Raw genomic sequence first — 17,263 nt, 5'->3', positions numbered from 1 at the left:
TATGCATTATACTCTGTTTGATACAGAAATACAGGAGTAAGGAACAGTCTCTGCTCTTAGGAGCGCATACTGGGCATTGAAAGGGGGAAACAAACATTGTAACTTTGGTGTTAATATAATAAAATCTCTTAATGCTATGTGAATGGTATGAACAAACTGCTGAGGGAAATAGAGAAAGGAGGTGACAAAACAGCTCACAAGGTTGTGGGGATTTAAAAAAAAGTTATATATGTGCAAATGAAAAAATGTCATATTCTTAGCTCTGATAATTACTCAGCAAACCCCGCATTTATACCGGTGTTGGCGATCTTGGCCGAACATGAAGTCCTCGCCTTTCAGGAGTTGCTAGTTCTCTTATGCCTCAGACTTCTTTAAAGTCTGGCTGAACTAAAAGGAGTTTCTGGATAGTTATGCAGGACTAGGGGGGAACGGAGGATCCCACAGTTCCTGCGAATCGGAGCTTGTGCAGGCGGTTATACTCCGCAGATTACGGCAGTGGGCGGGCCCCAAATCCCCATGTGGTCCCGACATCATTGACATGGCGGAATCCCCTATCTAACCCTCCTGGTAGTTATTGAGCGGCGGCGGCGGCCGGAGGAGGAGGAGATCGGCGGTGGGGACGGCGGCGGCGGCGGGAGCAGCGAAGGGGCGGCAGGGATTCTCGGGGCTGTCGGCTGGGGAGGCGTGGGAGACCCGGTGTGTGGCGCGCCCGGAGCCCCGCGTTTCAGCCCCAGGGAAGGTAAGGGATGCAGGAGCGGGAGTCTGGAGGGGACCGGGATCCCAAGTCTCTGCCGCCGCGCTCGGCGCACTGGAAAGCCCCGTCCGGACGCAGAGTCCGCCAAAGTGCGTGCCTGCCCCGGAGCGCTTCGGGAGCACCGGGCTTCTAGAGGAAAACTTGCCGCCAGAGTGCTGGGGCGCCCTGCGCTGGTCTGGGCACCCCGGGAACAGGGGGCCCGGTGTGGGGGGTGCCGGCCTCCGCTTTGGGGCCGCGTCTTACTGGGCTCAGGGCCCCCGCTCATCCACGCAGCTGGCCAAGGTTTGGAGGAGGGAAAGAAACGGGTAGATTCTTTCTTGATGGAAAAAAAAAAATCTGGGCAGTGGTTCCCGGGCTCTCCCTCCCCCCTCGTCCTCCCCAGCCTTCCCAGCAGATTTTGTCCGAGGAATCCGCTCCCCCTCCCGGAATCTCCGCGGCAGGAACGCTGCCCAGGAGGGGGAGGGCGGGCGGAGAGGCCGAGGAATCTTCGACGTGTCACTTTCTGAGGCTGTAGATTTCCATATGGTGGAGGGAGGAGGGCGGGTGTGCGAAGTGGGGCTGGAAGTCCGGGCCGCCTCTCCGCGCCAGGCGGGGGCGGGCCGGGACCTCCGACCCGGGGATGCTCGCGGGGAGGGTCCCGAGCTCGAGCCGGCCCCCCGCCCAGGCCAGGCCTCTCAGGGACACTCCCCGCCTCGCCGCTGGCCACCTCAGTGCGCGCCACGTCCTCCCTCCCCGTCCTGCCCCCCGGGCTCCCCCCGGGCTGGGGGCGGTAACCGGCGGCAGCGGCCGGACTCGGCGAGCCTGGCGGCTGGAAGCTCGGGCGGGGGAGTGGGGCGCGGCGGGAAGGAGCGGGCGACCCGGTGTGTGGGCCAGCGTAGCTCCGGTCAGTCGGTCACCCCGAGGGGCTCCCGGGCCGGGGTGGGGCGGGCGGGCGGAATCCGCGCCCCGAGGCGGCCGGGAGGGGCCGCGCGGACCGTCTGGTGCCCGCGGCTGGGCGGGGGCCGGCCGGCGTGGGAAGGGCTTGTCACTCCCGGCGGAAAGTGGGCCCTCGGGCTGTGCCCGCGAACTTTCCCAAAGGTCCGGTCCCCGCGCCCCGAAGGAGCCCGAGCACCCGGGCCTGATGTCCCCGGAGACGGGGCAGGGCCGCCCGGCGGCGCCGTTGGCGGGGAGGCTTCCAGGAGTGCGCGGTCGGTGTTGGAGCTTTTCGAATCTCAACTCCCACCCTTCTATCTTTGACTAAGGGAAGCGATGGCACTTTATCTAGACAGTACCATTTGCAGACTTCCTTAAAAGTTAAAACTTTTAATTTTTTTCTCATCAGTTCAGCACGTTCTTGAAACAAGATTTGGAATTTGGCCGCAGTGGGCCGACGCCGGGGCCGCAGATTCATACTTTGATCTCTCCATCCTAGTTGGTTTCTAGTCTCCCTCCCTATCTTCTACCCAAGCTTAATCATGTTGTGGAACGGGCGAGGTCTTTTGTTGGGTGGGCACCCCCCTTGATTGCTTGTCTGTTTATTTTTTTATGTGCAGTTAATTTGATTTGAATTTCCTCCAGTTTCCAGGCTCTCGTAGGGAAAGCTAAGGAAGAGGGAATACGCCACCTTTTTTTTTCTTCTTCTTTTTTTTAACGTGGAGAGGTGGGGCATTGGGAAAGGGGAGGCACGGTGGTTGTGGGCAAAGAGTCAGAGGGAGCAGACAGACCCGGAAGAAAAGGAATCTGCTCTGGAATAACACTTTTTTTTTTTTTTTTTGAGGCTTCTGGCCTCTGGCAAAAATGCCCTGTTCTGATTTCTACTGCCTGAGCTGCTCTTTACTCTCAAGTTAGAGCTGTGACTCCGGGGCCTGGGACTACGCCCGGGGGAAGAGCCCTGCAGCCACGCCAAGAGCAGCCTGTGGCCCTGGTTTTGTGCCTTGTATGGGGGCCTGTGGTTCCCCTTGGTTGGAAGCGGCCTCTGTGGAACCTGCGTTTTGTAAATTTCCTGGCTCCCGGGGAGCAGCTGTTAATGACGGTAAAGTCTTTTGTCTTGCTTTCTGATCCTGCAAAGGGACCTCACCTGTAAGGATATAATTCTCACTTTGTTTAGACATGAGAGGGTCATGCACAAGCTGGCCAGGAATGAGGCATACTTGGTAGAAAGAAAAAGTCACTAAAAAATGGTACTTAAACTCGTAGGTGCTTTTAAAGTGTTTTGGTTTATATGCTCCTAAGAGAAAAGAATTCTACATAAAGATAGTGTTCATTTTAAAAGAGATCTTAAAACTGTAAGATATCATCATGGAATAGGAGGTTGTAGCTTCTAATTACAGTATGTACAATTTCAGAAAGATATTGCAGTAACCTTTTAAGACAGACTTTATAAATAGCTCATGTCAGACCATAGGCTATATTGGAGAGTCAGTCTTCTGGGGTTTCTGGAGGAATGGTTGGGATCAGTTAGGAAGCTGGCTCTAGGAGCCTAGGTAGTAGTTTACTCAGTAGGAGTTTTGCCTAACATTTAAAGTGGCAACATTTGATAGTGTCCTTAGGACTGAAAACCTGAAGAACCTCCCAACTTCAGTTTTAGGCAGGTGAGGCCCAGTGAGGGGGAATGACTTGTTCCCTGTTTCTGACCTTAGATTAAAATGCAATACTAGATTGTATTAGTAATTACTCTTTTGGATATCTAATGTGTACTAAGTACTGCATATCGTGGTTTTTTTTTTTTTTAACATCTCATTAAAATTCTAATAGTCTTTCAATTTAGGTGATGTTAAGGACATTTTATAGACAAAGCATTGAGGTTCATAGAAGTTTAGTAACTTGCACAAGATCATGTAGAATTCTCTTTGGTGATGGAAATGGTTTTATATCTGTGCTATCCAAGTATGGCAGTCACCAGGCACGTGTAACTTGTACCGTTTAAAATGTGGCCTGTTTGGGTAGAAGAACTACATTTTAAATTGTCTTTATTTTTAATTATTTTAAACTGCTACTTGTGGCTAGTGGTTAGGTACCCCGATTTTGGGGACTGTAAAGTAGAACTTTCTCTCAAATCCATTTCTGTTTAACTGGGTCCCATTCCTTTTTAAGATCGCCTAGTTCAGTTTTCTTTCTTCCATACCACCAGAAGATGCTTAGATTTAGTACTTAAGTGGAATTCAAATACTAGATTACCTGTAGCTCAAAAACAAGCAAATAATTGTTTTTAAAATACTTGCCTGTCATAGTAAAAACTGATAGACAAAGATTTTAAATGACATTTTCTGTTTGATTGAAATAACTGCTTATAGGAATTCTTGGTTATTTTCAGTGTAATAAAGGAGTGTAAGTAGGGGACGGTATGAAAAAAATCACTAATAAGAAGTTGAAAAAACTACCCCCGATATCCATTTATCTGGTCATTGGGTGATTTTTTTCAAATGTGTTCATTCAGGTAAATAATATAACTAAACCAGCATTCACTTTTTCTCATCTAGCTGCACAATTAATCTGAAGAATTAAAATCATTGCTTTACTACCAAAGAAAGATTCTCTTGGTGGCATATGGTCAAATAGTTTTCTGATAAGTGGATTTAATTTAAATTTTTTGCATTTTAGAATTTATTTGGTAGAAGGAATTTCAATAACTTTCATATTTTATTAATATATGAAATAGTGAAGATTCCAACTCATGTTAAAATAAGCATTCATTTATCTGGATTTCATCCATAAATATCCAATAACCCAATACCCTTTTCTTTTCTTTTTTTTTTTTGCATACTGCTTTCAGGAAAAGACAGATGACAAAATAATCTTTTATTAGAGTTTTAAAAACAGTAACTGCCAGATTTGTTATAAATATATCTGAAGCTGCTCTTTTATAGTTATTGTACTGCTCAGGGATAATTGCAGTTCATAATCCTGACCCTAGAGGATTAATGTGATTCTGAAAGACTTACACTAGTAAGTCAGCTTTAAATTGTGCTGTATTATTTTAGTGTTGTGTGAATTGCGTGGCCTCCAGCTCTGAACATTGTAAATTCAACTACAGGTGAGGCATCAGTTAATTAGACCATTCAGATAGCTGAAAAACCGTTTTACACCCTTTCCTGACTATTGGGATCATAGTTACGGTCAAAGAACCAAGATAAGAACCGTGTTATAAATAGGATTATAGTGTTCTTGTGAGTGTGGCAAATACTGGAAACATGATTTAACTCAGGATGCATAGTTCCATTTTTTGGACATCAAGGTGCTTAATACAAATGAGACATAATTTAAAAGAGATTGAAATGACAGGCAAAGATTAGAAATCTTATAGGCCTCCCAAATCTTATATCCCCTAGTGAGGGCCACATCTGAGTATCAGTTTGAACTCAGAATAATCTGTCAGGAACTTAATTTACTTCTTAGCTGTGTGTCCTTGATAGATTTCTGAAACTCTCTTAGTCTGTTTCTTCATTTTAGTATAAGGAGAAAACATCTTACCTGTACCATTTTTCAAGTGGTTGTCACAAGGGGTTAATATGAGTCAGTGTATTGAAAAATGTTTAGCAAAGCCTTGCATAAACTCCATAGTTTATTACATTGCAAAGTTTAAAAACTGAGCTGTTCTTAGGGAATTAGTTTGCATGTTTTCAGATACCTCCAAATCATGTTTGGACACTTTGAAAAATGACTCATTTTTTTCTTTGCGATGAATGAATGAAGTTTCAATCTTTAGATTGCAATTTTATCTTCTCCATATTCCTAATGCCATAGTTGATTTGTGACCTCTCAACAGTTGTATTTCCTTACATGTGGTCCATAGCTGGTTAGCATTGCTGAAGTGGACAAGACAGTCAGTTTGATTCAGAGTCATTCTTGAGGTGGAGGGGAAAAACGACAGTCTCCTAGACGAATTTCCAAAATTGAATGATAGAGGAATGGGCTTCAGTCCCTGTATGGTGTCTTAGTAAGCCTGTTGTTTGAGCTTTCAGTAATTACAGCTGCATGCCGAGTGTGTCCTCGGTCTCCTCTGACTCTTTGTGACCCCCTGGACTGTAGCTCGCCAGGCTCCTCTGTTCATGGGATTCTCCAGACAAGAATACTGGAGTGGGTTGCCATTTCCTCCTCCAGGGGACCTTATCGACCCAGGGATGGAATCCTGCAATGCAGGCAGATGCTTTACCACTAGCGCCACCTGGGAAGCCCCAAAACAGGTTCTGGGTGGGGTGAAGTTGGGGGAACAGGATGGAGAATACTGGAGTGGGTTACCATTCCCTTCTCCAGGGGATTTTCCCGACTCAGGGATCGAACCTGGGTCTCTTGCATTGCTGGCAGATTCCTTACCATTTGAGCTACCAGGGAAGCCCAATTATAGCTGAGAATGGGGGGAAAATAATTTTCTGTATAGGGAAATATTTGCAACCTACTGTGTTTTCACTTTGGAAATCACAATGCCTTTTCTTCACTTTAACGAGGTTAATACATTGAATGAGAGTTTTTGTGGTAAGACATTCAGTTCAGTTCAGTCACTCAGTTGTGTCCGACTCTTTGTGACCCCATGGACTGCAGCACACCAGGCTTCCCTGTCCATCACTAACTCCTGGAGCTTACTCAAACTCATGTCCATTGAGTTGGTGATGCCATCCAACCATCTCATCCTCTGTCATGCCCTTCTCCCACCTTCAATCTTTCCCAGCATCAGGGTCTTTTCTAATGAGTCAGCTCTTTGCATCAGGTGGCCAAAGTATTGGAGTTTCAGCTTCAGCATCAGTCCTTTCAATGAGTATTCAGGACTGATTTCCTTTACAATGTACTGGTTTGATCTCCTTGCCGTCCAAGGGACTCTCAAGAGTCTTCTGCAACACCACAGTTCAAAAGCATCAATTCTTCGGCGCTCAGCTTTCTTTATAGTCCAACTCTCATATCCATACATGACTACTGGAAAAACCATAGCTTTGACTATATGGACCTTTGTTGATAAAGTAATGTCTCTACTTTTTAATATGCTATCTGGGTTGGTCATAGCTTTTCTTCCAAGGAGCAAGAGTCGTTTAATTTCATGGCTGCAGTCACCATCTGCAGTGATTTTGGACCTCAAATAAATAAAGTTTTCTACTGTTTCCATTGTTTTTCCATCTATTTGCCACGAAGTGATGGGACCGGATGCCATGATCTTAGTTTTCTAGTTGAGCTTTAAGCCAGCTTTTTCACTCTCCTCTTTCCCTTTCAAGAGGCTCTTTAGTTCTTCTTCACTTTCTGCCATAAGGGTAGTGTCATCTGCATACCTGAGGTTATTAATATTTCTCCCAGCAGTCTTGATTCCAGCTTGTGTTTCATCCAGCCTGACATTTTGCATGATGTACTCTGCATGTAAGTTAAATAAGTAGGATGACAGTATACAGCCTTCACATACTCCTTTCCCAATTTGGAACCAGTCTGTTGTTCATATCCAGTTCTAACTGTTACTTCTTGACCTGCATACAGATTTCTCAGGAGGCAGGTCAGGTGGTCTGATATTCCCATCTCTTAAAGAATTTCCCACAGACTTTGGCATAGTCAATAAAGCAGAAATACTCTCTTGTTTTTCAGATGTTCCAGCAGATGTTGGCAATTTGAACTCTGGTTCCTCTGCCTTTTCTAAATCCAGCTTGAACATCTGAAAGTTTACGGTTCATGTACTATTGAAGCCTGGCTTGGAGAATTTTGAGCCTTACTTTGCTAGCGTGTGAGATGAGTGCAGTTATGCAGTAGTTTGAACATTCTTTGGGCTTGGAATGAAAAGTGACCTTTTCCAACCCTGTGGCCACTGCTGAGTTTTCCAAATTTGCTAGCATATTGAGTACAGCACTTTCACAGCATTATCTTTCAGGATTTGAAATAGCTCAGCTATGAGCCTGTTAATTTCAAGTAAACATTAATTCTCATCCTTGGCATCTGCTGGGAATGCACTTGGGTAGTTGAAAGTGAAAGTCGCTCAGTCATGTCCGACTCTTTGTGACCCCATGGACTATATAGTCCATGGAATTCTCCAGGCCAGAATACTGAAGTGGGTAGCCTTTCCCTTCTCCAGAGGATCTTCCCAACCCAGGGGTTGAACCCAGGTCTCCTGCATTGCAGGCAGATTCTTTACCACCTGAGACACCAGGTAATCCCCCTAGGTAGTTGAGGAAAAGCTTTATTCTTTAGTTGACACTGAATGCCTTTGAATATAGGAAAATATTTATAAGCACATATTTTTTTTTGCCTTAAAATACACAATACAGTATATATAATATTACTGTGTGGCAGAGAAGGCTTCAGTCACTGTGGCTAGACAGAGGCAGTTTTCTGTGGAAGCCATGTACAGGCTCACTTGGGAGGATGACTTGATGGTTGGTACTTGAGCTTCCTCAGTGGCTCAGTGGCATAGAATCTGCCTGCTAATGCTGGAGACGTGGGTTCGATCCCTGGATTGCAAAGATCCCCTGGAGAAGGAAATGGTAACCTGCTTAAATATTCTTGCCTGGGAAATCCCATGAACAGAGGAGCCTGGAGTGCTATAGTTCACGGGGTTGCAAAGAGTTGGACACAGCTGAGCATGCACGTACTTGAACTCTTTGCAAGGTACAGCCAATGAGAAGCAGGTCCCTAGTCACAAGCTTACCCAGAGGGGAATTGTTTATGGTGTAGGTTTGGTGTCAAGGATCTGTCCTTGGAGACCAGAAGTACGTGGGGGTAGGGATTGGAACCAGCAGAGGAGAGGGGAAGTTGGGAGGTTTTTAAACCACCAAGAATAAATCCAGTAAGATAAGACTATAGTGATCATCTATTACAGGTGGGGAAGTTTCTTAATTTAAAAATGTATCAATCCTTGAATCTCTTTTCTTGGTCCCTAGTTGAGATGTAAAAACACCTGGATTGTAATTTCATTGACTGATGAAAAGTCCTTGCCGGAACTCACTATTCAGTCACTGGCTCCTATTATCTTTCGTTTCTGTAGTATTACTATTGCTTGTCAGTTTTCATATAATTGGAGGGAGAAGATTTTAATGGTGTTGAGCCAAAGCTAGCATAATTTGAGATTCTAGTAAGTATCTGTTTAAAATGTCCCTTGTATTAAATGATTATATTTGAGTTTAAAATGTAATTATGTAATTTTATTTCATTCACTTGTTTATTACTGAGGAGGCACTTATTGAGTTCTAAACTAGGTGCTTAATGAAATATTCTATGCTGTTCTGACTTTTTTTTTTTTTTTTGCAAATTCAAGTCATTTTTCTGTTTACTTACAGGGGTGTTTTGCTTATATTTTTGAGATGTTGTAGAGGGAGCTGTGTTTGCCACCAAACTGCTAGGGCAGGATGTAACAATTTATTCCTTTGCTCCTATCTGATATCTGAAAAATGTTAACAATTGGAGCACCTATAGGCTATGTTTAAAACTAAATTTATATAAGAATTAAAGGCTTTTGATTCAACCTTGTTTTAACTTTGGAAGATGAACTTTTTTTTATAAAGGCAACCAGTCAGAAAAATTTGTTTAAGTTGATATAATACAGACTCATAGTGTTCAATTATGAAAAGCTTTCTGTTAAAATAACTATCTGGAAAATTGTCTTCATACATGAGCAAACGTAGTATGTTTGAGAAATAATGGAAGATTCTAAAATCCCAGGAAATAACACAAGTTAATTTATTCTTAAGGGGCTCAGTCAGTTTCTCCACAGCTGGTGGGAGAGGGTCTCTGTTAAAAATAACTTCATTGTTCTGGTTGTAACTAATTAGGAATTTGCAATTATCCAGGCAAGTCTAAGATAAAGTTTGGCTTACTACTCTATATGAAAAGGTTTTACTGTAATAAGTTTAAATAGATCATAAGGGGAATATTTACTTAATTGGGAGAACAAACCACTTTAAGCACCTTGGAAAAATCAATTTACTTAAAAGCAATGTAAAACTGCAGTATGGGTTGAAAATAGTTCGACTACTGGGCTTTTTCATAGAGGTGTGGGACTTCCATGAAATAAATGGCAATTTATTCAGTACTGCAACATAAACTAGGAATAGTTAGAAGTGTAGTTTTGTATGCAAAATAAGTCACAACAGTAAGCAAATGTCCACCCCACCTCCCCATATCTCATTCCACTCCCACCAATAGAGTCCCAAATATGCCTGTTGATTTGCTTTGAATGTTTTTTATTGATACTTGTTTTGCTACTTGTTGTCTCCTCCTGTAAGCACTTGATGGCAGATTGGTGAGAGCAGGTGTTAAAGGCTTAAAAACATCATTCTTGCTTTTAACTGCCCATCTCTTCCTCCATATGAGATTGGGCAAAGTTGTGGAAAGCTTGCCAGTGGTATTTAGGTAAGTTTATTATAAATCTCTCTCTTCTACTTTTACTAAAGCAAGGCCTTCCGGGACAGCTTAGTTCCAGGTATTATGTGAACTGACCCCCAAGAAAAGTAAATTTCTTTTTAAAATATTTCAAAATATTTATATTGACTTATTCAGACATGAGGTTTTCAAATATTTGACTTTTTAGAGTTCAGACTGACTGGTTTTTATGGTACAGGTTGTAAATGTGGGATCCTCAATATGCTTTTAGGGTATTATGCTCCTTTTTATCTTATATTGAAAGAAAAAATTAAAAGCACATTTTGTATTTTCTATTATTTAAATCACATAAGAGGAAAATGTTAAAAGTCATTAGATATTACTGTTCCTGATTTTTCTGTTTTTCTTGTATCAGGAAAAAAATTCCAATTTAGGGTAATAAAGGTAAATGTTAATCTGAATTAGTGAATCAGAGAATACTTGAATATGTTGAATTGGAACACTAGTGTATTGCTGTTGGGAATGTACAAAGGTATAGCTGCTGTGGAAAATAGTTTTGTGGTTTCTTAAAAAGTAATATATAGAATCACCTAGCAATTCCATATCTAAGTGTGTACCCCAAATAATTGAAAGCAGGGACTCAAACCGATACTTCAATACCAGTGTTTATAGTGGTATTATTTAGAATATCTAAAAGGTGAAAAAAAGCCAGATGTCCATTCACAGATGAATGGATAAGCATAATGTGGTCTCTACATACAGTGGAATACTACTCAACCATAAAAAGGAATGAAATTCCTATACATGCTACAACAGAGTTGAACCTTGGAAACATTATGCTGAATGAAATAAGCCAGACCCAAAAGGGCAAATACTGCATGTTCCTACTCATGTGAGGTCCCTGAAATAGGCAAATTCATAGAGAAGAAAAGGAGAATCGACATTACCAGAAGCTGGGGGAAGAGGAATAGGTGTTATACTTTGATAGGTCCTGAGCTTCTGCTTGGGATAATGAAAAGTTCTGGAAATGAATAGTGGTGATGGTTGCTCAGTATTGTTAATGTACTTCATGTACCTGAACCTTCATGTACCCTGACCTGTGTGATTAAAAATGGTTAAAATGGCAAATGGTATGTATGTTTTATCACCATAAAAAACTGAAAAAAAAAATTGGAGATTTCTTCCGTATGATTTCAGCTTGCCTCTGTTTGCGCCCCCTTGGTCTGCTCCATGCAGGGTATGTAGATGTTCCTCCTCCCTCCCCGCTGCCTAGTGCAGTGTGAAGGGTGATTTCCCTTAGGCCATTTTTGGAGGTCAGCGTTTCCTTATTTTATTAACTGACTTGAATTTAAGAGGAGGCTATTTAAAAGTAGGAGATCCCTGGAGAGAGAGAGAGAAAAAAAGATATTTTTAACATTTAGATGATCAAGGTAGTTTATTAATATCCACAGACTATGTAGGCACACAAAGGTGGTCTATCGTGAATTTCACTGTGAGTCGTCCAGAGAGTAGGGTGTACAATTAGATCTGTCATATTTTCTAACCTTTAAACATTTTTTTTAAAAATTTCAATTGTGTCATCTTCCATACTCTAGGGAAAACTTTGATTTCCACTTAGAGAAAGGGTCTAAGTCATCTCAGTACTAGTGTTGGAAAAGCACTTAAGGAAAAGCATTCTTCAGTTTGTTAGACTAAAACTTACTGAGATGGGATAGAGTGAGAGAAAGCAAGTATGTAGTATTTTATTCATCTGAACTTATTGCTAGCACCTATTAATTTCATAGTGGTGACTGTTCTCTGAGTGTTGGTTTTTTGTTTTGCTTCTGAGATACAGATGTTGAGTTTAGGTAGATCACGTATAAAATGATGGTGCAGGGTTTTTGTTAAGTGATTGGATATAAAGCTTAAACATCCGGCCTCAAGTGCATGCTGTGAATACTGAAAATATCAGATAAAAATCCAGATGGAAAGACTTTGCCCCAAAGTCATGATTTTAGGTGATTTATCATTTTCTTTAATTTCTTCTGGCACTATTTCTATACTTTTCAGAACACTTGTCCTTTTCAGTGTTGTCTGATTGTCTCCTTACTTGAGTGTAGGAATGATTACTTATTTACCTTAATGTCTTTGGGGAGTGCATAGTAAGTGCTCATTGGATGGATGGTTGGATGAATTCCTAGGCTAAATATGCCATTTAAACTTAGTACCTCTTCTCAAACACTCAAGTCATTACTTCTCTGCTGAAGTCGATGTTTTTGAAGCATGGGCCATATTATAGGCATTGTGTTTCCACGGTTTTCCTGAAAATTTTTTTTCTCATGCAAGGGATCTAATAAAATATTAAAGGCATGAGTCACTTTCAGTGCAAACCTAGCCTTTCATCTATTGCTATTTTAAAGAAACAAAGTTCTCCAGAGAGTACATGGATTTTTTTCCCTCCCATGTCTGTATCATATTGCTGATTGATTTTGAAAATACAAATAGAACAAATAGCTTATATTTCTATTCCCTAAAAATGTGACCCTTGATTATGTATGTTTTGCTTGTCTATTGGAGTCAGTTTGGGAATTATAAATTAAGAAAATTGTTTTTGGAAAAAAAGGTGACATTTCAGAGATTTATGGTAGTTTAAAATGATCTTCTTATAGGGAAACTCTAGAAGGGAGACACTAAGGGGGGAGGGAAGAGAACCTGACCTGTGTCTTGCTAGGTGCTTGGGGTTCCAGCAGAGAGAGTTGATTCTGCTAGACTGGAGGCCAGAGTATTTAGTGCTAAACTAAGCCATGGAGAAAAGGCAAGAGAGTGTATCATGGAAAGCTGAGGTGAATGACCTCAGCCGCTAGGAGGGAGCGGTAAGCACACCTGAGAAGAGAGGAATCTCTCGGAGCATTCTAGGGCTGGCGTGTGGGGCGGAAGGTGCACGTGCGCCCTCACTCATTAGATCTGGGGTGGCATCCGAAATCTTCATCAGGTGTTTCAGGTGAATTCTGTGATCAGACAACTTTGGGAAACCCAGACGTGGGAACTCGGCCCGATTGGTAATCTATCCTTTTCAAGTTTTTTCCCTGTTGCCTGGAGAGCGGTGAGGTGGGAGGAGTTCTTAGGACACCAGAGCACTCTAGTTGGGACCCAGGGCAGAACTGGAGGGTTCCTCGGAAGGGTTTTTTTTTTTTTTTTAATTTTTTTTTCACTTATTTTTAGTAGTTGGAGGCTAATTACTTTACAGTATTGTAGTGGGTTTTGTCATACATTGACATGAATCAGCCATAGAGTTACACGTATTCCCCATCCCGATCCCCCCTCCCACCTCCCTCTCCACCCGACTCCTCTGGGTCTTCCCAGTGCACCAGGCCCGAGCACTTGCATCCAACCTGGGCTGGTGATCTGTTTCACTATCGGAAGCGTTTAACGTCATGTTCTTCGGGATAAAATGGTAACCACCCTCAGCGGTTTAATATAGAAACGAGGACACTTGTCATTTGTGTGCTAAATCCAAACATTTGGACTGCAAGCCAGATGTAAAATAATGACTAGCAATTGTTGAGCACACACCATGTGTCAGGGACTTGCATGTATATAAAACTATGAAAGATAGATAAGATTTCTATTTTTCTATGTTTTCACTGTCTACTGCAGAAGCCCGATCATACCTGGTGTGCTGTAAATGTATGTCAGTGAACTAAGGTTAGAGGATATGCTCAAAAAGGTTAAAAAGATCACCTGGACTGACTCCAGAACTTTTTTTCAACTATATCACACTGCTGCTTTAATAGTTCACATTAAATGTCTTCTTTGTATCTCCAGACTTGGAACAGGGTCTGTTTGTGTTCCCAGGTAGCTGAATGCTAAGGCTAAGTACTAGTTGAATGCCTTCCATGTGTTCAACCTGTCTATGGTCCAGAAACCTAAAATTTACTTTTGAAACAATCATAATATTCTGGACACCTCCCAAGAGGGAGATTTTCCTAGGTTGTTTTCTGTAATAGCAACTGAACCTTGGAATGAGAGAAACCAGAGAATAAAAGTATACTTCATAGAAAGTAATATATGAGAAACTCAATATAGTGAATGGGAATAATCTAGAGCAGTTGATTAAGAAATGGTACTGAAGTTTTACCTGACTCAGACATGTGATAAATGCTGAGAGAGAGAGTCCTTTTCACCCAGTGGCAACACCATTTTGTTCACCTTGCATTCTCTTTCCCTGGTGCCTTTCATTTAAGTTAATTTATATAGTGTAAGATCCTGTACTTAGAAGCTGCACCTGGAAAAGCAAGGCCTCGCATTCCTAATACTAACCCTTTCTGCCCTTTTAAGACTAATAGTTTGTGGTGTTTGGGTTGCACTGAAGTCAGCCACAGGGGTGGGATGGCCCAGAACTGACTAGAACGTGTCTCATCTCTGCAGACGCCAAGAGCAGCTCTCGTGGTGCATGAAAGGTGACCTCAGGATTCAGAGAGGCCCTCTGCTTTCCCAGACGGCCCAGGCTAAACCTGGGGAGCTGGCAGCCCTAAATGCTTCCTTTGTTAGAAATTATTGCACTCCTTACTCCATCTTTAGAAAGTGAATTCACCCAAGGTGAGTTAAGGACAAGGCTTTGAAGTGGGACCTGACTTGCGTTCTCTCGCTGTGTTTGTGTGTGGGACGGTGTGGATGAGGAGTAATGAAGATGCAGGGCCCATGGCGCTATTACCTACACACTGCTGCCTACTCCTTCACAAGAATGCTGCTCATGGTCCAGAAGGAGCTGTGTGCTTCTCTGGGGATTGTGTGTCTACAGAATGGAGAGGACTGTGAGGACAGACTTCTTCTTGTTTCTCAAAACTTCTGTCCAGGAGGGAGGCTAAATGGTAAATGTCCACGACCCGTTGCCACCCCAGAGAGGGGCTCCCTGATGCTGGCCTGCCTACATGCCCTCCCCTCGGTGCAGCTCGGGCAGCAAGCCTTTGCCCTGTAACCAGGCTTTCAGAGCTTGATGGTGGTGGTCTTCATGACACAGAGTACTACAGGATCTAACTAACTTTGAAATTAAAAAAAAAAACTTTTTTAAGAAATTGAAATATAGTTGATTTACAATGCTGTGTTACTTTCAGGTATATGGCACAGTGAGTCAGTTATACATACGTACATATGTCTATTCTTTTTCAGATTCTTTTCCATTATAGATTACTACAGAATGTTGAGTATGATTTTCTGTGCTCTACAGTAGATTCTTGTTGGTTATCTGTTTTATATGTCATACATACCCCTGTATGATGGAGAAGGAAATGGCAACCCACTCCAGCGTTCTTGCCTGGAGAATCCCATGGATGGAGGAGCCTGGTGGGCTACAGTCCACAGGGTCTCAGAGTCGGACACGACTGAGCGACTACACTTATGTGTGATTGAACTAACTTTTAAGAGCACTTAATTTTAAAACATCTATTTTATACCTTAAGATGTAAAGGAAAGAGTTTTGAGTACTGTAAAAAGGGAGTATGTTTTAATTTTTGAATTTGGGCACTTTATTGTCTTAAGTTTTAAGTTGCTTGGATCCTCCCCTATCTAATGCTTTGTACACTTTTACCACTTTCATCTGAAAGTGGAGATTAATTGATACCTAATTAATTTTGGATAAAAGATATGAAATTGCTCAGTTCAGTCCAGTCACTCAGTCGTGTCCAACTCTTTGCGACCCTGTGAATCACAGCACGCCAGGCCTCCCTGTCCATCACCAACTCCCAGAGTTTACTCAAACTCATGTCCATCGAGTCGGTGATGACATCCAGCCATCTCATCCTCTGTCATCCCCTTCTCCTCCTGCCCCCAGTCCCTCCCAGCATCAGGGTCTTTTCAAATGAGTCAACTCTTTGCATGAGGTGGCCAAAGTATTGGAGTTTCCGCTTCAGCATCAGTCCTTCCAATGAACACCCAGGACTGATGTGTACACTCATATTCAAGGAAATTATGAAATCAGCTTTGAGCCTCCTAGAAAGGAAGTTCAATTTTTAAAATGCTGCCCTTTTAAAATTATTTATCTGTTTAATGAATATGTCTCATTATTTACACTTAGCACATAAAAAGACCGGATATGGATGTTCTTTTCTTATGCCACAAATGAAGACTGATAATTCCCAACCCCCTAGCTATATCCCTGAGTTCTAGACCAATGTATTCAACTATAGATATCTTTACCTTAATTCCCACAGGCATTTCCAACTTAGTCTACCTGCTGTCTTTTTTAAAAAAGACTTAATGGAAGCGGGGAGAAGAAATGGATAATAATTTTTAAGGCTTGTGTCTTAATTCAGGCTTTAATTAGCAACATATATCTTTAATGTGAACTTCCCAGGTGTTGCTAGTGGTAAAGAACTCCCCTGCCAGTGCAGGAGACATGAGACATGGATTCAGTTGCTGAGTTGGGAAGATCCCCTGGAGGGGAGGGCATGGCAACCTACTCCAATATTTTTGTATGGAGAATCCCATGGACAGAGGAACCTGGTAGGCTGTAGTCCATAGGGTCACAAAGAATTGAACACAACTGAAGCAACGTAGCACACACACATCTTCAACACAAAATTTCTTTACTAATGCAGTAGAGTTATTTCCAAGTTTATTTGATTTTGACATTCTAATCTTGCTATGTGGTTACTGTACTGTAGCTTTAACTGTATTTTTTAATGATACCTGGGACACTCTGATAATTTTAAAACCTAGTCTTTTAGATTTTTCCATTTGCTTATTAAATTTGTGGGAACAATGTCACTTCCTATTTATGTTTTACTTTCCAATTCTTTTAATTCAGTTTTCTCAGGAGTGCAAACCCATTAAAGCATAGTAGTTGGCTAATAAGAGAAAATTGAAGGTACTAATAAATTTTCCCTAGATTCCCTTAGCTTCATTTTGTTTGGAGTAATTTTAGGCCCTGAGTGTTTGCCATTAACGTTCTGTTTTTGCAGGCTTTCCTGTCTTGCTTTTGTGAGAAGCAGGGATTGCAGGAGGGAGTAGAGGAGAGTAGGCCAGGTTTGAGAAGGATATAGTGCCAATGAAGGTGAGTGAGTTTGTCTCTATTATGTTTTATGTGGGATGATGTGAAGTTTTCCAGATTCTAATTTCCACTGAGTCATCTGTGAGTTCAGTAGAGGGGCAATTCTTTGTCTGCTGTCTGATGTTCTGCTTGACAGATTAATGAACACCCCCCCCCCCTTTTTTTTAAGTGTTTTTAATGCAGATTGCTGTATTTGTATATTTTTAGTTAAGTGTCCATTT

At 42.2% G+C, this 17,263-nt stretch overlaps 1 protein-coding gene across 6 annotated transcripts in view; it reads left to right on the top strand.

The window, feature by feature from the left end:
• Positions 1–578: 578 nt before the first annotated feature.
• The window catches only part of FNDC3B (fibronectin type III domain containing 3B), a 350,375-nt gene continuing 333,690 nt past the window's right edge, over positions 579–17,263 (top strand). For 2 of the 6 annotated variants that reach the window (XM_065942284.1, XM_065942279.1), the window contains exon 1: positions 579–739. The gene's annotated coding sequence lies outside the window, so the exon portion shown is untranslated. Of the gene's footprint in view, positions 740–1,525; positions 1,638–2,528; positions 2,766–16,953; positions 17,046–17,263 lie in introns of those variants that run through there. The other 4 variants (XM_065942281.1, XM_065942280.1, XM_065942285.1 and 1 more) reach the window with 4 other exon arrangements.

The sequence above is a fragment of the Muntiacus reevesi genome, chromosome 8 (genome assembly GCF_963930625.1).
Source record: "Muntiacus reevesi chromosome 8, mMunRee1.1, whole genome shotgun sequence".
Classification (NCBI taxonomy): domain Eukaryota; kingdom Metazoa; phylum Chordata; class Mammalia; order Artiodactyla; family Cervidae; genus Muntiacus; species Muntiacus reevesi.
Note: the sequence above shows the minus strand (reverse complement) of the source record. Positions and strands in the feature narration are given on the sequence as shown.